We start from the raw sequence: 27,097 nt of genomic DNA, 5'->3' as shown, positions 1-27,097 counted from the left end.
TGTAAGAGTTCATTGTATAGCTAGCTATTAATCCCTTGTCAGTTTTAGACAATGTAAATACCTTCTCCCAGTCTAGATCTATCTTCTAACTTTGTCCGTGACACTTTTCATTGACCAGAATTATTTGAATGAAGTCATTGATTTTTCTTTTTGCCCCTGGTTTAGAAAATATTACAATGAGTTTCCTGGATTTTGTTCCATTAGCTTTGTACTTTTGATATTCACATTTGGGACTTTATTTCATCCAGATACCACCTTTTTATGTAGAAAGTCCAGCCTTGTTTCCTCTATATAGCTAGCTAGTTTTCCCTACACAGATTTTCCTTTTCAAAAGGTTTCATCATTTGGCATAAGGGATCTCAGCCTTGAGGCTATTCTGGAACTAAGATGAGTCAGAGGTTTGCAAACAGTTGCGGTTAGAAAATGTCCCTGTGAAATCTGAAGCTGGGCAGCAACCAACATGATAGCTTTGCAGAAGGGTTTTATTTGTCGTTAATGTTATGGAGAGTCACAGGAGCCAGCGCCCTGACAGTAATGCACAGGTGCCGGTGGTGTGAAGGACATTTCCCTAATGAAGTGAGGGCTTGTAGAGAGGAGTTACCAACCCAGAACAAGTCTGAATTTCATCATAAATGTTGGAATATCACCAGAGGGGTTCTCTGGTGTCACACCTCAGACTTTGCACACTCATTTCTAAACTGTGTGTTTTGAAGTGTGGTAATGGTTTCACAGCCAGGAGAATTCAGTGTAGCTAGTGGGTCAGAGCACAGGTCCTGGAGCTCAGAATATGGGGTGCCAATTCCCACTCGGTCACTTATTATTAATAGCTGAATTACCTTGGGAAATCATTTAACTTCATTCAGGGTATTACATGAGATAATCCTTAATGAAGCACTGAGCCTAGTGCCAGCTTACAGTAGGTTTTCAATAAACAAAGACAATAAGAAGAAGGTCTACTAGCTGACTGGCATGGCATTCCAGGGAGCACAAAGAGTGGACAAGCTCTGGCTCTCGAGGAGTTTATGATCCAATACGGGAATGAGATAAAACACAAAAAATAATTATACTGTAAGAACAAACGTCATATTTTGCCCTAAAGAAGTTATACTATATAGTCAGAGTTCAAAGAATGACATATCAGTTTGAGGGTTGGGGGCTGGGGAGTAGGATGGGGGTCAGGAAAAGTTTCATGGAAGGAAGTGGCCTTTAGGAATTGTTGTTTTCTGTTTTTAATACAGTACCCTTTCTTTGTTTTAGATTTATTTTTTAAGATTTTAAATTTATTATTTCTCTCCCCTCCCCCCAGTTGTCTGCTCTCTGTGTCCATTCGCTGTGTGTTCTTCTGTGACTACTTCTATCCTTATCCGCAGCACCGGGAATCTGTGTTTCTTTTTGTTGTGTCATCTCTGTGTGCAATGCTGCAGTGGCAGGCTGCACTTTCTTTCACACAGGGCAGCTCTCCTTAGGGGTCGCACTCCTTGTGCATGGGGCTCCCCTATGTGGGGACACCCTTGTGTGGCAAGGCACTCCTTGCACGCATCAGTACTGCACATAGGCCAGCTCCACATGGGTCAAGGAGGCCCGGGGTTTGAACCGCAGACCTCCCATGGGGTAGACAGACGCCCTAACCACCGGGCCAAGTCCGCTACCCTATGAATTGTTTTAACCAATGGGTGAAAGTTTCAGTTTGGCTGAAATGCAGATAAATGATGAAAGAAAGACCTGGCGAGGTGGGAGGGGCTGTGGTACAGGAGACCCTGAAGGCTAAAATGGGGGTTTGAATTTAATCTGGTAGGCCAAGGAAATGCCAGGCCCCAGGCTGCGCTTTAGGATTAAATTAGTAGGGGATGGAGAGAGGATTGGAGCCCGGAGGGGACGGAGGTGAAGAGATGAGTTAGGGAGCAATTGTAATTGTCTGGATAGGGAGGAAGGTGGGGTCTAAATGCGGCTGAGGGCACTGGGAATAACAAGGGAAGGGACAAAGCAAGAGGCCTGTGATTGAAGAATCAAGAGGCTCGATGAGGAAAGGTCTCCCAGTGGATATTTCCTCTCTCTGTGCTTTTCTTGAAGCCTCACAGCTTTCCTTTCTCTCACTCAGCTGCTACCTCACTCCCTGCCTCCTCTGTACTTCAGAATGTTTCTTCTTTTCATTCTTCTCTTTTATTTACTTCTCTGTCCTCTCCTTCCTTCATTCCACTGGTTTTTCTGACCCACTTCCTCCTCTCCCTTGTGGAATTCCCATGCCCTCTCCTACATCAGTCCATGTCTCCACTAGCTCTTTTCTGTTTGCAAGCATGGCTGGTTCTCTCCTGGTCTAAAATAGCTTTCCTTTGGTCTTGTTCCATTCTTAAGTGACCCTGTAACTTCTTTCTTCTTGCCTCCACATTTTTCAAGAGAGGGCTAACTCAATGCTCAACTTCACAGCTTTCCATTTTCCTCTCAGCTATGGAAATATAACTTCTACCCCTATAGAACCATTCTCTCAACATCAAATGACCCCTTTATGTCAAATGCAGCCATTTTTTCCTCAGTCATGTGTCCACTTAAATTCTGTTGAGGGACACTTCTGTTCCCTTTTCCCTATCACCTTCTTAGAACACTTTTTTCACTTGGCTTTGGAAACACGTCTCCTAGTTTTCTTCTCTCCCTGGTCCGTCAAACAAAGGTGCTATCTACTGTTTTGTCCTCATTTCTCTATACCAGAAGTGAGCAATCTTTGCATGAAACCAATTAAAGAAGAAAAAATTCTAATAAAAAAAAATCCATTCAAATCTCTAGCTATCCATCCTCTCTCTTTTTTTAAAGAAAAATGTTAGCATTTATTTTATTTGTCAGGTGGGTAACCAGATGCTCATTAGGTTATTTTCTATACACTGCTATATTTTGGAATATTTCACAATAGGACATTATTATAGAAAGAAAGCAAATAAATTCTCCTGATTAATAGCAATATCAAATATTTTCCTTGTTAAGATTGTGCTTCATTTCCCACTCCCACACCCAGGGATACTCTACTCCAGTCCCTTAAGGATCAGGAGCTCCTCTGTGCATCTTACAGGCATTAGCACCACTGGTCCCGAATCTCTGGACATAATGGCATATTAAAGGCAAGGTGGGAGAGAGTGGGAAAGGGAAAAGTGGAGAGAAGCTACAAAGGAAGTACCAAAAGAAGATATGGGAGGAAGAAAATGACAAATCAGCATGAGCTCTCCCAGAGCCTGCCTGCCTTTGAAACCTTGGCTCTGCCACTCACTCATTACTTGAGCATGTTACTTGACACCCTGTTTCCTCTTTTATAAAATGTGAATAATAAAAGTATCTATCTGAAAGGGGTTGTTGCAAGGAGTCAAGGAGTTAACATATATAAAAAGCACTTCCTGGAGTGTTGATGTGTATAGACTCTCAATAAATGTTAGTTCTCTTATTATTCTTTACATTTCTTATCTTTGTATTCTCAGTGTTAGCAGAATTCCCAGTATTTAATAAACAGATGATTATATGATCTAATAAGTGAAAAAAATCTTCCATTTGTTAGTTTCTGAGTCTCATCTCATGATTGGCTGCTGCTCCTGGTTGAATATACAGACTTAGATACAATACTAGATTCTGACATACAACGGGGCCATATTCAGTGTGATTCAGAAAAGCCTGGCTAGAATTGGAGGCAGCGGGAGGTACACATCAGTAAAGTGAAGAAAGAGAATCCACTGGATAATCAAATCTGGAGATTCAACTTCAATATTCTGCATCGAACAGATAACCCTCCAAATGAGAGAGTTCGGTCACGATGCAGGCCGTCTAGTTTCTGTTGAAACTTTATATGGTCGCCATCTCTCATCATTCAGTTTAAAGTCAAAGACCTGAAACTTCTTAGCAATGCATTGAGGTGTCACAAACTTGCAGATCACAACCACATTCCTCTGGGTATGGCACCGGATCAGAAGCTTGGCTGTGGTTTTTTGTGTTTTGCAGCAATCTCCTTAATCTTGGGATCATCCGGTAGTGGAAGGTCCTCCGGCTTGGCCCACGGTCTCTCTGGAGAACCCAGGGGGCTGTAGGCAATGATTGCAATGCCCTTGGAATGGCAGTGCCGGATCAGTTTCTCTTGCGTGAGGTATGGGTGCCACTTGATCTGGTTAGTCAGTGGTTTATGTTTCGTCCAGGTTTGTTCCAGAGCTTTTTGATGAATTGGAGATCCCAATGGCTTTGACCAGCCCTCATCCACCAGCTCCTCCATGGTCTCCCAGGTTTCCAAGAATGCCGTTTTAGTGGGGAGAATATTGCCTTTACCATCTTTAGGGAAGCAGTCCTTCCCATGCTGTAATCCTTGTGGAAAGTGAATAAGATAGATATCCAGATACTCCAGTTTCAGACACTTGAGGATTTTCTGGCAGACTTCCTTCACAAGGGGTTTCTCAAAGAAGGTGAGCCATACCTTGCTAACAATGGAAGAGGTCCTCCCACTCAACAACCTTCTCTGGGATCTTCTCTTGGATGACTTCCCCAACCTTGTGCTCATTCTTGTAGAAATAGGCACAGTCAATGTGGCAATATCCTATGTAAATCGCACCTTCACAGCCCCTTTGAGTTTGTCTGGGGGAGACTTCTAGGTGCCGAGTCCCACAATGTGCATCTTGGCTTTGGTACTGAGCTCCATGTAGGCGGCTGTGGTTGGTGCAGAAACAGTTCTGAGCAAATAGAGAGATGGCTTGTGCCCCAGTTATCAAAGGCTGGGGCTGACGTCAGAGGGAGAAGCTGGAGGTTGGGGGCACGCCATGGTTTCCTGTCCTGGCTTGACCACGAAGTCCCTATCCATTCTCTCTTGAATAGAGTAATCTAACTAGAGAATGAGCATACATTATGGCCCCTAAAATATAACATCAAGACATATTTGAGGGAGCAGATGTGACTCAAGCAGTTGGGTACCCACTTCCCACATGGAAGGTCCTGGGTTTGCTTCCCGGCGACTCCTAAAGAAGAGGAGCAGACACAACAAGCAGACAAAAATGAGCAAACACAATGAGCAGACAACAAGTGTTAACAATAAGCAGACAGACGAAGGTACCATCTCAGGGGTGGTGGTGGAAAAGACATAATTGAGAAATAACAGTATGACACAAATTTCCAGTCTTCTTGAAATCATGCCAATGGCTAAAGTAAGGCTCACCCTTGATCTCCCTTTGTGATGTTACTCTCTACTATGGATTTAATTACCTCCTCTCTGTAAGAGCTTCCAATATCCCATTTCTGACACATTTCTTAAACTACAGACACACAGTGCCCATTTCCTACTGGTGCTTTGAATTTAACACATCACAACTCATCATCTTTCTCCCTCATCTTCACTGGCTCTGCTTTCCATTTTTGTTCCCTGACAATACCATCTTCCTAGGCAAAATAATATTATTACCGGAAGAGCAGATATGGCTCAAGCAACTGAGAACCTACCTCCCACATGGAGGATTCTGGGTTCATTTCCTGGTGCCCCCTAAAGAAGACAAACAAAAAGCAAGATAATGATCAAACATCAAGCAAAAACAATGAGCAGACAGTGAGAAAAACAAAAAACAAAAACTACAAGAACAAACAAACAACAAGCAAGTACAAATGATTAGACAGCAGATGTGGCTCAAGCAGTTGAGCACCCACTTCCCACATGAGAGGTCCCGGGTTCAGTTCCTGTTACCTCCTAAAGGAAAAAACAAATAAGCAGGCAATGAGCAAAAGCAATGAGTAAACAGATGAGGGAACCATCTTGGTGGGGGGGATTATTTAAAAAAACAAGAATATTATTACTTTGCAATTGTCTAGTGATAAATATGTACAGCAATAGTGCTTTTAGAATAGGTGATAGTGAGTAGAGTATTTTTAAAAATAACAAAGTTATCAAGAAGACAACATTTAATTTTAGAAAAACTAAAAGGAAGGCCAAATAAACAATTTTCTTTTAAAATGTTGTGTGATAAATGTAATATAATGTAAAAAACTTCTGATGATGAAACCACTCAAGTGAGTCCTTTTGCCCAATATGAAGGATGCCAATACAGTGACACCAAGGTTTTAAAAAAAGAATGTATTAGTAAGGGCAAGCCACAGAAACCAATGGACAGTAATTTCCTCAGATCAGCTCCTTGTGCTGAAAGCTGTATTGATTCTTATTGGTTTTATGGGTGCTGGTTTAGTATAATAAGGCAGATGGAGTGAGATTATGTGGAGTAGACAGTAGGTCTTAGCTGTTTCAAAACATGCTTTGCAATACATCACAGGTAAGAAAATGGCAGCGCAATGGCATGATTTTTACACTTTTTAAAAAACTTTATTTGGTACATTTAATAATTGCAAATATAAACAATAATTTAAAAAGAAAAAGAAAACACAAATAAAAACATACATTTCTCAATTAGATGTACTAGAAACATATAAATTTATTTTTTTTTAAATCATACAATATGTTACCCAATATATTTGGTTCATAGTGACACAAGCATATGGTTTTTGTCCTTTCATGCCTGGCATGCTTCACTCAACATAATGTCCTCCAGGTTCATCCTTGTTGTCACATGCTTTACGACTTCATTTCTTCTTACAAGTGCATAATATATTCCATTATGTGAACACACCATAGTTCATTTATCCATTCCTTTGTTAATGGACACCTGGGTTGTTTACAGCTTTTGGCAATCGTGAGTAATGCCACTATGAACATCAGTGTGCAAATGTCTGTTCATGTCACTTCTCTCAGTTCTTCTGGGTATATACCCAGCAGTGGTCTTGCAGGGTCATGTGGCGACTCTATATTCAACTTCTTTAGGAACTGCCAAAAGTCCTCCATAGTGGCTGTACCATTCTGCATTCCCACCAAGAGTGAATAAGTTCTCTGTCTATTTAATAGTGGCCATTTTGATAGTTGTGAAATGATATCTCATTGTAGTTTTGATTTGCATTTTCCTAATCATTAGTGATGTTGAGCACTTCTTCATGTGTTTTTTGTCACTTCTTCTTTGGACAAATGTCTATTCAAGTCTTTTGCCCATTTTTTAAGTGGGTCATATGTCTTTTCATTGTTGAGTTGTAACATCTTTTTATGTATCATGGGTATTAAACCATTATCACACATGTGATTTCCAAATATTTTCTCCCATTGAGTTAGGTGCTTTTTTACCCTTTTGATAAAGTCCTATGAGGTGCAAAAGTATTTAATTTTGAGGAGGTTCCATTTATATATATTTTTCTTTTGTTGCATGTGCTTTGGGTATAAGGTCCATGAAATTAATACTCATTACAAGGTCTTGAAGTTGTTTTCCTATATTTTCTTCTAGTAGTTTTACTAGGTCTTTGATCCATTTTGAGTTGATTCTTGAATAGGGAGTGACATAGGGGTTCTCTTTCATTCTTTTGGTTATAGATATCCAGTTGTCCCATCACCATTTGTTGAAGAGACTGTTTGGTCTCATTAACATTAACTTGGTAGGTTTGTCAAAAACCAGTTGACTGTATATGTGAGGATTTATTTCTAGATTCTCAATTCTATTCCACAGATTGATGTCTATCTTTATGCCAATATCATTGCTGTTTTGACACTGTAGCTTTGCAATGTTCCAAGGTTGGGCAGTGAAATTCCTCCCACATCACTCTTCATTTTTAGAATGCTTTTGGCTATTCAGGTACATTTTTTCTTCCAAATGATTTTGGAAATGCTTTTTCTATTTCTGTGAAATAGGTTGTTGAAACTTTGATTGGTATTGCATTTTGAATCCATAAATCAGTTTGGGTAAGATTGACATCTTCACAATATTTAGTCTTCCAATCCATGAACACAGAGTGTCTTTCCTTTTGATTAGATCTTCCTTGTTTTGTTTTAGCATTGCTTTGTAGTTTTCTGAAAATAGGTACTTTTTTCTTTGGTTGAATTGATTCTTATATATTTGAGAACTTTTTTGCTATTTTTTCACTGATTTCTTCTTCAAATTGTTCAATACTAGTGTACAGAAGCTTTATTGATTTTTTTGGGGTTAATATTGTATCCTGCCATTTTGCTCAACTAGTTTATTAGCTCAAGTAGCTTTGTCATAGACATTTCAGAATTTTCTTTGTATAGGATTGTGTCATCCATGAATAATAAAACTTTTACTTCCTCTTTTCCTATTGGATGCCTTTTATTTGTTTATTTTTCTTGTTTAATTGCTCTAGCTAGAACATCTAGCAAATGTTGAATAACAGTGGTGACAGTGGGCATCGTCATCTTTCTGGACCTAGGAAGGGAAAGCTTTCAACCTTCCCACATTGAGTACAGTGTTGGCTATGGGTTTTTCATATATGCCCATTATCATATACAGGGATTTCCTTCTATTCCTATCTTTTGAAGTGTTTTTATCAAGAAAGGATACTGGATTTTGCTGTACGCCTTTTCTGCAATTGAGATGATCATGTATTTTTTTCCTTCAATTTCTTAATGTGACATATTACGTTAATTGATTTTCTTATGTTGAACTGCCCTGCATACTAAGAATAAATCTGAGGTGGTCATGGTGTGTAATTCTTTTGATATGCTGTTGGACTCTTTGCAAGAATTTTGCTGAGAATTTTTGCATCTCTGTTCATTAGAGAGATTGGTCTGTCATTTTCTTTTCTTGTAGTGTCTTCATCTGGCTTTGGTATTAGAGTAATGTTGGCTTCATAAAATGTGTTGGGTAATATTTCCTCCTTTTCAATTTTTTGGAAGAGTTTAAACAGGATTAAAAAAAAAAAGATTTATTTATTTATTTATTTCTCTCCCCTCACCGCCCCCCCGGTTGTCTGTTCTCTGTGTCTATTTGCTGCGCCTTCTTTGTCCACTTCTGTTGTTGTCAGCGGTATGGGAATCTGTGTTTCTTTTTGTTGTGTCATCTTGTCATGTCAGCTCTCTGTGTGTGCAGCACCATTCCTGGGCAGGCTGCACTTTCTTTCACACTGGGTGGCTCTCCTTATGAGGTACACTCCTTGTGCGTGGGGTTCCCCTAAGCGGGGGACACCCCCTGCGTGGCATGGCATTCCTTGTGTGCATCAGCACTGTGCATGGGCCAGCTCCACACGGAGTTAGGAGGCCCGGGGTTTGAACCGCGGACCTCCTATGTGGTAGATGGACACCCTAACCACTGTGCCAAGTCTGCTGCCCAAGTTTAAATGGGATTGGTGTTAAATCTTCTCAAAATGTTTGGTAGAATTTACCTGAGAAGCCATCTGGTACTGGACATTGTTGGGAGATTTTTAGTGACTGATTTGTTCTCTGTAAATGTGATTGGTTTGTTAAGTTCTTATATTTCTTGTAGTATCAGTGTAGATTGTGTGTTTCTAGTAATTTGTCCATTTCATCTAGATTGTCTAGTCAACACTAAACAATACTATACAGTTTTTCATAATATCCTCTTATGATCCTTTTTATTTCTGTGGGGTCAGTCATAACTTCATCCCTTTCAGTTCTTATTTTATTTATTTGCATCTTCTTTATTTTTTTATTTGTTAGTCTAGGTAGGGGTTTGTCAATTTTATTGATCTTCTCAAAGAACCAGCTTTGGTTTTGTTGTTTTTCTCAATTTTTTTTCTCATTATTTTTTTCATTTATTTCTGCTATCTTTATTATTTCTTTCCTTCTGCTTGCTTTGGGATTGGTTTGCTATTCTTTTTCTAGTTTCTCTAGTTGTTCAGTTAAATCTTTTGAGTTTAGTTCTTTTTTCTTTTTTAATATAGGCATTTAGGGTATAAATTTCCCTCTCAAGACTGCCTTTACTATATCTCATAAGTTTTTTTAAAAAATTAATTTATTTATTTCTCTCCCCTTCCCCCCACCCCAGTTGTCTGTTCTCTGCTGTGTCTATTCACTGTGTGTTCTTCTTTGCCCGCTTCTGTTGCTGTCAGCGGCATGGAATCTGTGTTTATTTTTGTTGTGTCATCTTGTTGTGTCGGCTCTCTGTGTGTGCAGCGCCATTCTTAGGCAGGCTGAACTTTCTTTCGCACTGGGTGGCTCTCCTTATGGGGCGCACTCCTTGCACGTGGGGCTCCCCTATGCGGGGACACCCCTGCATGGCAGGGCACTCCTTGTGCGCATCAGCACTGCACATGGGCCAGCTCCACATGGGTCAAGGAGGCTCGGGGTTTGAACTGCAAACCTCCCATGTGGTAGACGGATGCCCTAACCACTGGGCCAAGTCCACTTCCCTCTCATAAGTTTTGTTAAGTTGTGTTTTCATTTTCATTAGTCTCAATATACTTAGAGATTTCACTTGCAATTTCTTCTTTGACCCACTGATTATTTAGGAGTGTGTTGTTTAATCTTTACACATTTGTGAATTTACTTTTTTCCTGGCTTTTATTGATTTCCAGTCATTCCATTTTGATCTGAGAAGATGCTTTGTATAATTTCAATCTTTTTATATTTATTGAGAGCTGTATTGTGCACTAACATGTGGTTTATCCTGGAGGATGATCCATGGGTACTTGAGAAGAATGTATAACCTGCTGAATTCAGATGCAGTGCTCTGTATATGATCGTTAGGTCTAATTATTTTATTATATTGTTCAAGTTCTCTGTTTCCTTGTTGATCTTCTGTCTAGTTGCTCTGTCTAATGATGTGAGTATAGTGTTGAAGTCTACAATGATTATTGCAGAGATGTCTATTTCTCCCTTCAGTTTTGCCAAAGTTTGTCTCATGTATTTTGGGGCACACTGGTTAGGTGCATAGATATTTATGACTGTTATATCTTCCTGATGGATTGTACCTATTAATAATATATAATGCCTTCTGTATCTCTTAAAACTTTTTTACATTTAAAGTCTGTTTTGTCTGATATTAATATAGCTACCCCTGTTCTTTTCTGGTTACTATTTGCATATAGTATCTTTTTCTGACCCTTCAATTTCAGCTGTTTTGTATCCCTGGGTCTAAGGTGAGTTGTTTATAAGCAGCATATGGATGGCTCATTTTTAAAAAATCCAGTCTGTCAGCTGGTATCTTTTGATTGGGAAGTTTAATCCATTCACATTTGGTGATATTACTGTATATGAACTATTTACTTCCATAATTTTATTCTTTGGTTTTCATATGTCATATCATATTTTTGTTTGTCTTTTTATTCTTTTGTTATTCTTTCTGCTATTCTTTCTTCTATACTCTCCTCCAAGCCTCTCTCTCCTATCTTTTTCTTCCAGGTTCTAAGGCTTCCTTTAATATTTCCTGCAAAGGTGGGTTCATTTTTTTGCAAACTCTCTTAGTTTCTGTTGGTTTGTGAATATTTTATTCTCATCTTCATATTTGAAGGACAATTTTGCTGGATAAAGAATTCTTGGCTGGCAGTTTTTCTCTTTCAGTATCCCAATTTTATCATACTGTCTTCTCACATCCATGGTTTCTGAAAAGAGACCTGCACTAAGTCTTACTGGACATCCCTTGTATGTGATGGTTTGCTTCTCCCTTGCTGTTCTGAGAATTTTCTCTCTATTTTCACATTTGGCATTCTGAATAGTATGTGTCTTGGAGTAAGTCTATTTGGATTTATTCTGATGGGGGTATGGTGTGTTTCTTGGACATGTAAGTTCATTTCTTTCATGAGAGTTAGGAAATTTTCAGCTATGATTTCCTCATACACTCTTTTTGCCCCTTGCCCCTTCTCTTCTCCTTCTGGAACTCCCATGACATGTATGTTGTTGCATTTTGTGTTGTCATTCAACTCTCTGAGCCCCTGCTCAATTTTTTCCATTCTTTTCTCTCTTCAATTTTAGCTCTTCTGTCTTTGGTATCATTTATTCTTTCTTCCATCATTTTGAGTCTGCTGTTGTATGCCTCTAATGTGTTTTTGAGCTCATCTATTGTGTCTTTCATTCCCTTGAGCTCTGTTACTTTTCTGTTCAGGATTTCAAATTCTTCTTTGCACTTGCTCAATGTCTTCTTGATGTCATTTACTTCTTTAACCATATTGTCTTTCACCTCATTAATTTGATTTTGGAAATTTGTGTGTATCTCACTGATTAGTTCTCTCAACTTCTGCGTGTCTTGTGGGTTTTGATATATTCCTTTTCTTGGCCCACATTTTTTATTTTCTTAGGATTGCTTGTAATTTTTTGCTGATATCTAGACATCTGATTAGGATGTAGTTTACTCAGATGCTCAATTGCTTTCTTTTTTGTAGGGATTTAGTGGCAGGAGCCTGTGTGTTACTACTGCTTTTTGATTCTTGGCTTGACCTGGATTATTAAGATTGTCCCTGCTGACTTCCCAAAACTGGGCACTGGACCAAGTAATTGGTTGTAGATTCGCTTTCTAGGGCCTTGGGGAGGAGGTTACAGAAGCAGGAAAAAGCCTCTCCTATGTATTTTTAATTTTTTCACGCGCACTTCCTTGCTGTGCCAGCAGATGGTGCTCTTTGACAGCTCGCATTTCAATGCCTATTCAGAGTGTATTTGTTGCAACACATAGCAGATGAATATGATAGAGCTTCCTGTCTGGAGGCAGGAGCCTTGTAATTCACTTTCTCTGAGCCAGTTTCCCAGCCTTCTCTGGCAGCCCCCTCCGTTTTCCTGCTTAGGAAATATTTCCACTCCCCTCTGAGTCCTCAACTATCAGTCCTGGTTGGTAAAGAAGGAGATCGGGAGGATTGTATATCTTTAGTCCCTTGCTGGCTTCCAAGGCACACAGTGGTGTGGTCCCTCCTGACCTAGAGGAGTCCTAGGACACAGCAGACCAAATATGTGAGTCAAGAGCTGAGTCATCCTTGGACTGTGTCCCTCTTTCTCCTCTTCCTGAGGCCTCCTCAACAATCAGTCCTGGCTAGGAGAGAGAGAGATTGCTAGGGTTGGATTTCTCCAGTCGTTTGCTGGCTCGAGGGTAAACCACTGTGTAGTCTCACCTGGCCTGGAAGGGATGCTGGGACCCAGCAGACCAAATGTGTGGGTCAGAAGCTGAGTCAGCCTTAGGCTGTGTCCCTCTCTTTCCCCTTCCCTGGAGTGGTAGAGCCCTGGAGCCCCCTTTGTCCATAGCGGCAGGCCCAGAGGCCCGAGAATTCTCAAGTGTCTTTAGTGTGTGGGATGGTGCCAGCAGCAGCCATGGATTTCAACTCACTGTTCTGTGATTGTGATTTCCCTCCTTTTTCCCTCTCTCCTTTGGGCAGTGTGCAGCCTTTGCCTGGTGTCCTAAACCTAGATCTTTTTCTAGGCTCTTTCAGCCTGTCTTGTAGTTGTTTTTCTGGAGGAGAAGAGAGCCTCATGTCTTTCTAGCCCTCCATCTTCCTGGAGGTCTAACAAATGTAAGTTAATACCATAAAATGTTAATATCGGACTAAAATAAACCTATTATCCTAAGTGAAGAAGACAAGACACAGAGTATGACATATTGTATGATTCCATATATATAAAATGTAAGTATAAATCAATTTATAAAGATGAAATTAGATTAGTGGCTATATAGGGCTAGGGAAGGAATGCTAAGGGGTGTGGAGTCTTTCTCTCTGGAGTAATGAAATTGTGCTAAAATTTTTGAGATGATGAATGTACAACATTTTGATTATACTAAAAGTATTGATTATACACTTTGGATAGATCATATGGTATGTGAATATATCTCAGTAAAACTGCTTAATAAACAAATTTACACGTGATTAGCCAGAAATAGGAACTATATACAGCAGAGGAAACAAAGATTGTGAGGTAAGAAATTTTCTGTCTGTTTGGTTTTTATTATTATTATTGAAATAATTAAAATACTCTACAAATGACTGATGTGATGAACTCACAATCAATCTGCCACAACAACGTCCATTTTCGTAAAATATGGCTTTGATGCCACTTTTTAAAAATTATTTTTAAACTCATCTCAAGATTCGTTTTGCTATTTTAAAGAAAGACTGCCTAAATTGAGGGTGATGTCAGTGGTTTTAAACTTGAGAGATTAAAAAACAATTAAAATCCATCACTGAATTCCTAACTAGTTTCAACCATGAGACCTGCCTGACAAAGACATAATATATAACATCTACATTATTTTTAAAAATGCAGGTAGACTCTATGTAAAGAAGAGGACAATAACTCTCCTGAGGGAGAAGACATGGCCTTTTAATTCATTCATTCAACATCTATGTTTTGAAGGCTCACTCTGTGCTGGGGTCCAGGTGCTGGGGACTCGGCACCACGAAGCTCTCAGGTAGTTCATGCTCTAAAGGGAGAGAAAAGAAACTCAACAATACAAGGGATATACAGTGTATTCAAAGTGATGCCTAAAGGTTAATGGGAAAAACAAATCAGAGGAATGTTATAGGGAGTAGGGGGATGTAATTAAAAATGGGATGATCAGGGCAGGGCTCACAGGGCACAGACTGGAGCGGGTAGGGAGAGACACTGGTGGTTTTGTAAGGAGAGGACTCTAGACAGGGAAGCCAGTGAGGCTGAAGTGGGGTGAAAGGGAGACAGACTCAGAGGCTAGGGCCGTCCAGGTTTTTTTGCTGAGATGTAGGGTAATTGGAGAGTCTTGAACAGAGGATTGACAGGATTTGATGTGTTTTAACTCTAGCTTTTGCCTTGAAAGTAGCCTATAGAGGGTCAAGGATGGAAGGAGGGAGAGCAGTGAGATGAGACTACAATAAAATGAGTGAGGGAAATGGATATGGCTCAAGCGATTAGGTCTGTCTACCATATAAGAGGTCCAGGGTTCAATTCCCAGGGCCTCCTGGTGAAGGCAAACTGGCCCGCACAGCAAGCTGGCCTGAGTGGAGAGCTGGCCATGCAGGAGTGCTGGCCACACAGAGAGCTGTTGCAGCAAGATGATGCAACTAAAAGAGACACACAGGAGAGACAATAAAAGATGCAGCAGACCAGAGAGCTGAGGCAGCGCAAGAGATTGAGAGCCTCTCTCCCACTCAGGAAGGTCCCAGGATTGGTTCCCAGTGCTGCCTAAAAGAGAAGACAAGCAGACACAGAAGAACACACAGAGAATGGAAATAGAAAGAAGACAGGGAAACGGCCTTGGCCCAGTGGTTAGGGCGTCCGTCTACCACATGGGAGGTCTATGGTTCAAACCCCGGGGCCTCCTTGACCCATGTGGAGCTGGCCCATGTGCAGTGCTGATGCACGCAAGGAGTGCCGTGCTATGCAGAGGTGTCCCCCGCATAGGGGAGCCCCATGCGCAAGGAGTGCGCCCTGTAAGGAGAGCTGCTCAGTGCGAAAGAAAGTGCAGCCTGCCCAGGAATGGTGCCGCCCACATGGAGAGCTGACACAACACGATGACGTAACAGAAAGACACACAGATTCCCGTGCCGCTGACAACAACAGAAGTGGACAAAGAAGACGATGCAGCAAATAGACACAGAGAACAGACAATCGGGGTGGGGGGAAGGGGAGAGAAATAAATCTTTAAAAAAAAAGAAAGAAGACAGCTAGCACAAAAAATAAAAGATGGGGGAGAGAAATAAATAAATCTTAAAAAAAAAAAGACAGTGAACTGGTGTGATGGGCAGGCATGGCAAGCTGACATAAGAAGATGATGCAACAAGAGACACAAGAAGAAAAACATAATGAGAGATGCAACAAAGCAGGGAGCAGAGGCTTCCAGTGCCTCCTAAAAGAAGATGAACATGACAGCAAGCGCTGACACAACAGGCAGGTACAGTAAGCTGACACCACAAAATGATGCAACAAGAGACATAGAAGAAAAACATAACGAGACACAACAAAGCAGGCAACACGGGTGGCTCAAGAGATTAGGTGCCTCCCTTCCACATTGGAGGGCCTGGGTTCAGTTCCTGGTGCCTCCTAAAGAAACAAAGAAGAAGAACCCACACAGCAAGTGCAAACAATGAGGGAGTGGGGAGAAATAAATAAATAAAATAAATCTTAAAAAATAAATAAATAAATACACAAAGTGAGGAGAGCTGAGCACTGGCTTACCACATACGAGGTCCTGGTTTCAATCCCCTGCCCCAGTACCCACCCCCAATAAAAGGAATTAGTAAAGCAATTGAGAGATGACGGTGGCAGGCCTGCATAGCACTTGCTGTGGTAAGGAGTAGAAGGATTCTGAATATATTTTGAAGAGTGATAGGATTTGCAATATATTGAATGCCTAAGAGGAAAAAGGAGAGTGGAGGCATTGGAGGTTGTTTTTGTTTTGTTTTGCCTGCTCAGAGAAAAGGGCATTGTAAAGATTTCCCCTCCCAGAGGAGGCTGTCTTAGATTCCGAGGCTGTTTTTTGCCAGCCGTGGCTTGGGCAGTTGTGTAGGAATGTGGAATTCAAGAGAAAGGTCAGCGCTGCAGATGTAAATATGGGAATTATCAGCCAGAAGTTGGCGTGTAAAGCCGTCAGATAAGTGGAGGAGTGAGCTTAGAAAGAAGTGTGTATAATTCTTAGCTCACAGGCTTCTCGTTGTTTTGGGGTTTTTTTTGGTGTGGATCAAATTAAAGAAATACATAACACACCTGACTTATAGATGGCATTTAACAAATTGTTGTTATTTTTGTTAATCAACTTATATGTAGGAGCCTATTCCTGGTGTATTAGACAGCCAAAGGGGTGCTTATGCCAAATACCAGAAATCGGTTGGTTTTTATAGAGGGTAGTTATTTGGGGTAGGAGCTTACAGATACCAGGCCAGAAAGCATGAGATACTTCCCTCACCAAAGTCTATTTGGAGCAACATGGCTGCTGACGTCTGGGAGGGTTCAGGCTTCCTGGGTTCCTACGTTCCTGGGGCTTGCTTTTCTCTGGGTTCAAGGTTCCTTCCCTCCTGGGGCTGGCTTCTCTTTCCTCTGCATGCTGATTTCCCAGGGCTCCAGCGTAAGTCTTCAGCATCAAACTCCAAAATCAAAACTCCAACATCAGAAAAACCCCCAACTCTGCCCTTTGCCATACCTTTTATCTGTGAGTCCTCATCCCTTGATTAATCATAATTCAATCATGCCCAGGTACAGATCAGATTACAAGCATAATCCAATATTTCTTTTTGGAATTCATCAATAATATTAAACTGCTATGGGAAACAGACTTGGCCCAGTGGTTAGGGCATCCGTCTACCACATGGGAGGTCAGCGGTTCAAACCCCGGGCCTCCTTGACCCGTGTGGAGCTGGCCATGCGCAGTGCTGATGCGTTCAAGGAGTGCCGCGCCATGCAGGGGTGTCCCCCGCGTAGGGGAGCCCCACGCGCAAGGAGTGCGCCCATAAGGAGAGCTGCCCAGCGTGAAAGAAAGTGCAGCCTGCCCAGGAATGGCGCCACCCACACTTCCCGTGCTGCTGACAACAACAAAAGCGGACAAAGAAAAAAGACGCAGCAAATAGACACAGAGAACAGACAACGGGGGGGGGGGGGGGGGGAGAGCGGAATTAAATAAATAAATAAATCTTAAAAAAAAAAAAATTAAACTGCTATACCCGGGCAACATCTACTTTAGGTAAGATGATGCACATTTTGCAGTAACCACACATCCCAAAAAGAGCTTGAGGGAGAAGCAATGACTGGATGTGGTTGAGATGATTTGCATTTATAGATGGCTGGGTTCTTAGTCCAACCCTTTCATTTTACAGGCGGGGAGGCAGAGGCTTGGGGAGGATAAGTGCAGCTAACTGGCCAAGCAGAGTTTCCACTCAGTCTCCCTGTGTTCTGGCACTGCCCCAGCCCTTCTCTGTATCTACTCAAAGGGGTCCCTCTGGGTTCTTGCCCAGAGCAGATGAATTGGAGTCCACACCAAGATGGTCATGAGAGAAAGCAGCGGAAGGACAGGAGACAGGGATGTCTCAAATCTGCCTTCCCTGAACAGTGGAAGCAGGAGTTTTTATGAACTCAGATGGGGCAAGGTAGAGTGGTTACCATCACAATGGCAAGTATACACAGGAGTGTGTCTAGTTCTGAAATAACCCAAGGAAAGTTCAGTCTAGAATCACCATCACAATAGTAAGCATGCACAAGGGTGAGGCTAAGTCTAGAGTAACAGGGCTGAGACCTGTTTAGAATGATCATCACAATAGCAGGTCTAGGCTAAATCCAGCCAGGCTCAGCAATTTCGGATATTACCCTTTTGCTATTTCATAACATAAAGGCATCTATATAATAATTTTGTAATCATAATTATTTGCTAAATCTTGACTTTCAGTTACAGTTTCATGCTTCATTTTCATGCCAAAGCAAATTGGGCACTTTTGTTTATCAACTAAGCAACTAAAACTATTTTATTTGTTTAAAGATTTATTTTTTATTTATTTCTCTCCCCTTCCCCCCATTGTCTGCTCTCTGTGTCCATTCGCCGTGTGTTATTCTGTGTCTGTTTCTATTCTTGTCAGCAGCACTGGGAATCTGTGTTTCTTTTTGTTGTGTCATCTTGCTGTGTCAGCTCTCAATGTGTGCAGTGCCACTCCTGGGCAGGCTGCGCTTTTTTAGCACAGGGTGGATCTCCTTGAGGGGTGCACTCCTTGTGTGTGGGGCTCCCCTATGCAGGGGACACCCCTGCGTGGCACAGCACTCCTTGTGCACATCAGCACTGCACATGGGCCAGCTCCACACGAGTCAGTGAGGCCCTGGGTTTGAACCCTGGCCTTCCCTTGTGGTAGGCGGACACTCTATCAATTGAGCCAAATCCACTTCCCTAAAACTATTTTAATGTTGGGTTATGGAGAACAGGAATACTTCATTCAAGACCCTGATGTTTGTAGAAGCCAAGGTGGGGCTGGATTCAAGTTTCTGTAGCGCAATCCCCTGCCCTCCCCCCCCCCCTGCCCCCCCGGAATAGGATCATTTACCACTCTTGGAGGAGATCACTCTTAACTGCTTCCTGCTGGCAAGGCAGTGAGGTTAAGGGTTTTTCTGGTGAAAGGGGAGATCCATGCAATGGAGATACTGCTGTTTGGACATTCTTTTATTAGGGGCACTGGTCTAGAGAGGCTGGTATGCTACAAAGAATCCAGCAGCCTGCAATTGCTTAGCAATAAAAAGATGTGATTAGTTTTTTTTTTTTTTTGGATTCCAATGTGGTTTATTTATTTATTTTATTTTATTTATTATTGATTCTGTAAAAATATTACATTAAAAAAAATATATGAGGACCCATTCAACCCCACCACCCCCACCCCACCACTCCCCCCCCAAGCAACACTCATTCCCATCATCATGACACATCCATTGCATTTGGTAAGTATATCTCTGGGCACCTCTGCACCTCATGGTCAGTGGTCCACATCATGGCCCATACTCTCCCCCATTCCATCCAGTGGGCCCTGTGAGGATTTACAATGTCCGGAGATTGCCCCTGAAGCACCATCCAGGGCAGCTCCAAGTCCCAAAGACGCCTCCACATCTCTCGTCTCTTCCTGCCATTCCCCATACCCATTAGCCACCATGTCCACTTTTCCCACTCCACTGCCACCTTTTCTCTGTGGACATTGGATTGGTTGTGTCCATTGACCTCTATGTCAAGAGGAGGCTCAGATTCCACATGGATACTGGATGCAATCCTCCTGCTTTCAGTTGTAGGCACTCTAGGCTCCATGGTGTGGTGGTTGTCCTTCTTCAACTCCATCTTAGCTGAGTGAGATGAGTCCAATAAATCAGATTGTAGGTGCTGGAGTCTGTTGAGGCTCAGGGCCTGGCTATCACATTGTCAGTCCAGAGTTTCAGATCCCCTAAATATATCTTAAACCCCAACACCAATTACAACTCCAGCACAGTAGCATGAAAGTCTTATGAAGAGAGATCCCATCTGAGTCCAGATTCATCACGCATAAACACCAGCTCCAAAGAAGGGCCATCTGACATGGCAGTTAACCCCATCTGCCATGACCATAGCTCCCATGGATCTCTTTAGCCCTCAAAGGAACCAATACCTGGGGGTTGTATCTACTTTATCTGTCTCTTAGACTCTGCTCAGTTGTGCATAAGGGCAATCCTTCTGACAGCCTCCAGACTCTTTTTTAGAGACTCATAGCCATATAAACTCATTTCTCCTTTCCATTTCCCCCTTACATTAGGTCAAACAGCATTTTAAAGTCATGTTATTTTATGTAGTCAGGGATATTCTGCTGATCCGCATTGAACCTTCCTTTCCAGCTCATTTTCCAGTTGCATCATCAGTTGGTAGTTGATAGTGATCCCTCGGTGCCAGGGAGGCTCATCCCTGGGTGTCATGTCCCACGCTGGAGGGAAGGCATTGCATTTACATGCTGAGTTAGGCTTCGAGACTGACCACATTTGAGTAACATGAAGGCTGTCAGGAGGAAATTCCCAGGCACAATGCTGCTCTAGGCCTTGTTCTTATTTCAGGCAGATGTGATTAGTTTTAAGATAACTTACTCATGAGGCAAAGGAAGCTGTGTGGGGACAGAATTTCATGGAACCAAATGAAGGGAGCTATGCTGGTAATTAGTGGGTTTGTTTATGAGGAAACCCCAAAAATCTAGGTTGGCTAGGCTCAGATAATCCCTCTAGGAGAGAGATTATAACAAGAAAGCAAGGCCAGCAAGGGTGTTGAGTTAAATATTTAGGTTGGGGTGTTTCCCTGGGTGTGAGGGTGTTTCCTGAAAAGCCATTCAGGGCTGCACCCAAAGATCTAATGTAGTGGATAACAGTTAATTCAGGATTAGCATGCATGTTACCTATATATTCATTTTTAAGAAATTGCTTTCATTAATTCCTTTTATAAGAACTTTAAAAAAAAAATTATTTCTCCCCCCCTCCCGTTGTCTGCTCTCTGTGTCCAGGCTGCACTTGCTTTTGTGCTGGGTGGCTCTCCTTACGGGGCACACTCCTTGCGCATGGGGCTCCCCTATGCTGGGGACACCCCTGCGTGGCATGGCACTCCTGCGTGTGTCAGCACTGCACATGGGCCAGCTCCACACTGGTCAGGGAGGCCCGGGGTTTGAACCACGGACCTCCCATGTGGTAGGCGGATGCCCTAACCACTGGGCCAAGTCCACTTCCCTTATAAGAACTTAAACCAATTTCTCCTTGGCAAGCAATTCTTGCTTTCAGCAGGGCAATGGGCAAGTCTTTATTTCACTCAAGATGAGTCTCTAAACAAATAAACCTGCATAACACTAACCTCTAGAATGACCTCTCCACTCTATTTGACATCTCTTAGCCATTAAAACTTTATTCTGTCCTATTCCTTTTCCCTCTTTTGGTCTAATCCCACATTTTCAGGGAGGTCCATCCCTGGGAGTTGTCAAATCCTGCATTGTCAGGAAAAATCTCTGGAAGTCAAGTCCACGTTGCCAGGGAAAATTATTCTTGGAAGTCCTGTCTCACATAGGTGGGAAGGTAGTGAGAGTTTGGCTTAGAGAGACAGGCCATATTTGAGTAATAAAGAGGTTCTCTGTAGGTGACCTTAGGCATTAATTATAGATGGTTTAGCTTCATCATTACAGAATTAAGTGTCATGAGTACAAGCCTGGAGGTGGAGGGCTCAGCTTACTAGCCTGTGTCTTTTTCACAGGTTTACCTTGCAGAGTTACTATGTTTTCCCACATCCTTAGGGAACTTTGCAAACACCTTACTGTCTTATGCCAAAAACAATCTGAAGTGCATCAAAGTGTTACAACAATTCTGTACAGAATATGAATCTCATTCACTATTTTAGAGTCCATGTTGCTGTTTAAAGATTAGAGCTGACTAGTCAGGTTAAATTAGCTACTGTTCTACAGAAAAAAAATTTTTTTAACTAAAACGATGGTTTTTAATGGGAACCAGAGGTATGGTTACAGAGTCCAATACACACACACACACACACACACACACATACAACCCATGGGTGGATGAGGAGATGGAAGGTTATAAAATAATGAGGGTAATGCTGGGTACAGGAAGAAAAGCTGTTCCAGAGCCTCAGGAGTCCGGCTCCTATGGCCTCTCCCAGCGGTCCTGTCTGTGCCCACCCCTGGAATCCACCTTGCCATGGCCAGAGCCACCTCTGTCTCCACCATCCTGCCCCCTCAGAAGCCCCGCAGTCCCTGCCTCAGCCTCAGTAGCTGCCCCAGTCACAGCCTCGTTGCCACCACAACGATCATCTCCACAGGTACCCCTGTGAGATGTGAGAGCCTCCTGGGCCGCCTCTGAAGTTCCTGCTTGCACTTGTTGGGTTTGGACTCTTCCAGTCCCCAGCTCCCTGCTGTACTCCACCCCCACCGCCTCCACCTCCACAGCCTCCCTGGGCCGTGGGTCCTCCCGCCCTCGGCCTCCACGGCCATTGCCACCACCCTGAGGTCTGCTCATCGAGCCATGAAGAAAACCTTGATAGGATTACCAGGGAATTCTTTACCATCAAACCAGTCAATGGTGGCTTTAGCAGAAGGCGGGCCCTCAAATGAGCTGTTGCCTCTCCCTTCTGCTTTCCTGTTTCCTTGTCTGTGTACAGATTAATCATGGGCTGCCCCGTTTCTTAGTGGTCTTAATAATACCAATCTGCTTGACGTAATGAGCCAGACTCAACAGTAACATTTTCTCCTAACCTGTGCTCAAAGATGGTGGTGTTGTCCGAATTATCCCGTTCAGAGTCAAGCCATGATCCTCAGTCCTGGGGGCCACCAATTTATTGAGGCCACCACGGTCACTTCTGCCCGTGTTGATTCTGCCTCCACGGACACCCCCACAGCCTCTGGGTTCATGGCCACCACTGCTAGAGTGGTGCCCACCCCCACCACCTGCTGCTGCCTCCCCGAAGCCGCGGCCACCACCGCTCACAGACGGCTGGTCTTGTCAGTAGCTGCCTCTGCCGCCCCCTCCACCATCCCCGCTGCTACTGTTGCACTGATTCTGCTGTCCACTGCCCTGAGGGGCGTCATTGCTGCTCTGCTGCGGTCCCCCACAGCTGGGCTGTTGCCCGAGCCCCCCGCTGGGGCTGCCCATACCCGCTGCTCTGGGAGCTGCCACCGTAGCTTCCCGTCGTACTGCTGGGCGCTGGCTGGTGGCCGCGGCCAGGGTGGGACGCCTGGGACCTCTGGCCACTGCCATAGCCACAGCCGAGCCATATCCCCGGGAGCTGACTGGGTGCCACACCTGGGGTCTGGGTCTGCCCATAGGAAGACCCACAGCTGCTCCGGCCGCGGCCACAGTGTCCACTGAGCAGCCGAAGGGCTGCTGCTGGCTCAGGCTGGGTGCGGGAGGCCGCGTAGCTTTGGGTCGCTTGTTGGGTATAGGTGCTTGAGGCCGTGTCCGCGCAAGCCCCGGCCAGCAAGAAGATTCCAACACTCCAGAGCACCAGTGCCTCGAGGACTGAGCCTGTGCTACAGATACGTAGAGAATTTTCTTAACAAAATAAGTTTCTTCTTTCTACTAAAAGTTTTAAAATACCAATAATATTGTTACAGTGTGGGTCCTAATTTCCTTATGAGTATTTCAAATAAAGCTGTGTCTAGAGATCATTAACTACAGACCATAGTAAGAGTTTTGCCAAGATTATGTTAATCATCAAGCAAAACATAACTTACGGACTCTTGCCTTGCTTTTCCTTTAAAGTCCCTTTTTGTCAAAGATGAACTGACTGCCTGCTCTTTTAAAGAGGCATCAGAGCAGAACAGTAGAACCAAATCATAGATTTTGGTAGTTTTTACAACATCACATTTTTCTAAGACCTAAAAACTATAAGAATTTTTATACAATTATTATACAATATATATATTTTGGGGGATTGTATAAAAATTCTTAAAAGACTTTAAAGTTCTCACTGTCTATTCTATCCTAATGTTGATCTGCATATGATATTGTTGGATATTATTACTACCTAGAGCCCATATCTTACATTTGATGTATTTTCCCCCAACCCACTGATTACTGACACCCCGTGTTAGTATTATACATTTGTTACAGTTCATGAGGGAACGTTCTCATATTTGTCCTGTTAACCACAGTCCATCTTCTACTACTTGATTCCCTGTGTTATACATGCATCCCTGTTCTGTACAATCAATTCAAAGTTTACACTCAGTGGTTTTCATTGTCATCACAGATTTGTGCTGTCATCATCTCAGTCAATAGAAGAACATTTTCACTACTCTAAAAAGAAAAATTCCACACTCCCTTATACTCCCCTATAGTCTCTTAGAATTGATATATCTTCTTTCACATTGTTGCAAAAATATTACAATATTACTGTTAACTATCAGCCATAAGTTACATTTAGTTGTAATTTTCCCAGATATCATATTCTATTATTATTTTATAAATAATATTTCCCTTAGTAGTAAAAGTAAGTCTGTACATTTACAATAGTCTTAGGAAATAAATACTGTGATTATGCGCAGTATTTTACGACAAACCAATTTTTTTTTTGAAGGACGCTTAACACCTTGATAAAAATTCGGACCAGAATAAAATGTGACTGAAACTTAAAATCCTGTCAAAATAATATCCCATTTAAACTCTCCCACAGTTTACACAAGTATTATAAGTTTTCTAGTTTTGGAATTCATTTTTCCATTGTGAATTAAAATATATTATGATATTAAAATAGCAAATATATTGATAACATTAATTTTCATAAATGTATACACTTTAGCACCTTACTTTTTACAAGATGAAAGAACAAATTTTTTTGTAACAGTTTGAAATTAAAGATATCCTTAAGGGTTTTATTAGAATATCAAAAGTTGTAAGGTTGAACATTATATTTAAACAGGCCTAACAGGCCTCTATCACAGTGACAAATAAGTTAGTAAAATAGTTTGGAAAGACTTAACTTCCAAAATAGCAGTGGCTTTATATTTTTTTAAAACTTTTAAGGATATGGTAAGGCCAACATGCCTAGTGAGCACAGATCATAATAGATTAAGGTGGAGTCTGACAGGTTTTTCTACTTTACATAAAGTTAGTTTCTGTTTTCAGTATCAGCTCCTGGATTTCTACCTAATAACAATTTTCGGAATCAGTCATTTACATTGTAATTTTTTGGTTTAGAAAATGCCTTCACAAACTTCCCATAACCATACATAACCACATAGACTAGTTACTTCATCTCAAGACAAATTTCATCTTTAAATATATCCCTCATTCTGTTCTGTGAAAAACTAGTCATTTCACTTTGGGCAAAGCAAGTATTTTTAATGGGTGTGTAATAATTTCATTTATCAAAAACTTTAGTTTTCATCATCTTCAAGATTCAAAAGACTTAATGCTACCTTATTTTGTTAGGATCCACATAAACTTAAGGAAATTATACCTGAGTAGAATAAAATTAAAATAATGATAATTTATATAAGAAATATTTTCTTTTTTTCTTTTCCTCTATAGGTTAAAACCTTTGTTGCCGCCTTTCTCCGCCCCTCCTCCCCTTTCAGCCCCCGCCGCCCTTCCCGCCAGTCCCGCCCATATTACCAACCTACAGTCTGCCCTCTTCCCCAGTAACTGCTTACCTCAGGTCTATCCATCAGCTTCAGCCTGTCCACAGCCGCCCCTTAGCCAACCCTCCCTTCATCACGCCCCTCCCTCTACCCACCCCTATATAACCAAGTGTACTTCCGCAATAAAGCAGACCTGTTCTTGCGCTCAAGCGGTCTCCGTAGTTCTTTCCTAACCGCGCGTCCCCCACACCTGGAGAGCCAGTTCTCCGCCCGGAGCACCCCCCGCCGGCGGTTCGACTGGAGCAGCCCCCCGACTCCTGGGCCTGAGCGAGGTTGGAATCCCCCTGCTCTGCCACAACTGGAGCCCAACGTGGCGGCTCCTCCCCCGGCCCCTCTCTGCTGCTGCTGCTGCTGTAATCGGCGATCATCCTCCTCTCCAGGTAGGGACCCCTCGCCGTCGTCCCGCCCCGGGACCCCTCGCCGTCGTCCCGCTCCTATCTCGTCATGGGCGCCTCTTTGTCATTGCGTCAGGCGCCTCAAGTCAGGGCCCTCGCTGCCCTGCTCGATGCCAATGGAGTCCGCGTCTCCCTGCGGCAGCTCCAAAAGTACTGGGATCTCTTGCTCCCTTTTAATCCGTGGCTCACCACCTGTCAACTCTGGAGTCCAGATACGTACTCGCGTCTCATAGATCGAGTCACCTCCGCCATGGAGCACGAGAAACGCACCTTCCCAGCAGGCCTCTTACCCGTTCTCATTGCCATTCGCGCCTGTCTCCTTGGCGCTCCGACCGAAGCCGTTTATGAAGCTTCTCCCAAACGGCCTCTAGACTGTGATCCCGATGACCCGGCCGACACTGACTCTCTGTCTAACCAACTTGCTGCTGCTCTCGAGTGCGAACCTCCCCGCCCGAGCTCCCCGCAGCAGACAGAAACCACTCCTACCACTCCCCAAGATGGCGGACTTCCGCCTTCTTCCCCCACTTCTGCCCAAGATGGCGTGCATCCGGCTTCTTCTTCGCCGGTGTCCTCCTCCCACCTCTACCCGCCTCTTCCTGCCCAGTCAGCATCCGGTTTGGGCCCAGAAACTGCATGGTCGCCATCTTCCGCTAAACCGGAAGCGCCCCTCGCGCCATCTTGTCCGCTGCCGGATGTCGCAGCTCCGCCATCTTTGCTGGCACCCGGAAGGGTCCCGCCGCCATCTTGTTGTCGCCTGGAAGCCGCTAAGCTGCCATTTTCTCACCCGTGTTCCGCTTATCCCTTGCCGCCGCCGTACGGCAATAGTCCTTCACCTGCCTTGGCTGCTCCATCAGTCCCCGGTGCCACATCTTCTCAAACCCCTCAGCTGTATCTGCTGAATCCGCAGCCCACGCCGCAGCGACCCCAAACTTGGTTACCCTTTACAGTGGAAGAGGTCAGAACCCTCCGCAAAGCTGTGAAGGAAGACGGGATTGGCAGCCCCTAAGCGCAGCAACTCCTTGAGGAGTTGGGGCCCAACTCGTTCTCCCATATGACTGGATTGCACTGGCCCGTGCCATCCTGACGCCGGGTCAATTTATTGAATGGCGCGCCCATTACCAAGCGGCTGTTGACCGGCAAATCGTGGAAAATGCCCAAGCTGGCGTCCTCGATCCCTCCGATGCATATATGGGGACCAACAATTATGCAGACCCTCGTTCTTATCTCCAAATTGACCCAGGGTTTTGGCACCGGGTAAAAGTCCTCGTCCAGCGGTCTTTCTCTCTAGTCTCCACCAAGCAGCCCACCAAACTCGCGCAACTGCTTCAAGACTCTAATGAGACTTTCCCAGCATTTGTCGCCCGCGTCCT

The 27,097-nt window shown here is 43.2% G+C and overlaps 2 pseudogenes; both read right to left on the bottom strand.

Annotated features, from left to right (window-relative positions):
* Window positions 1–3,798: 3,798 nt before the first annotated feature.
* Window positions 3,799–21,468, bottom strand: LOC101412020 (aldo-keto reductase family 1 member B10 pseudogene; annotated as a pseudogene).
* A 370-nt stretch (window positions 21,469–21,838) lies between these two features.
* LOC101412446 (RNA-binding protein FUS pseudogene) lies at window positions 21,839–25,700 on the bottom strand (annotated as a pseudogene).
* Window positions 25,701–27,097: the final 1,397 nt, after the last annotated feature.

The sequence above is a fragment of the Dasypus novemcinctus genome, chromosome 1 (genome assembly GCF_030445035.2).
Source record: "Dasypus novemcinctus isolate mDasNov1 chromosome 1, mDasNov1.1.hap2, whole genome shotgun sequence".
In the NCBI taxonomy this organism is placed as follows: domain Eukaryota; kingdom Metazoa; phylum Chordata; class Mammalia; order Cingulata; family Dasypodidae; genus Dasypus; species Dasypus novemcinctus.
This window is presented reverse-complemented; position numbering and strand designations above follow the sequence as displayed.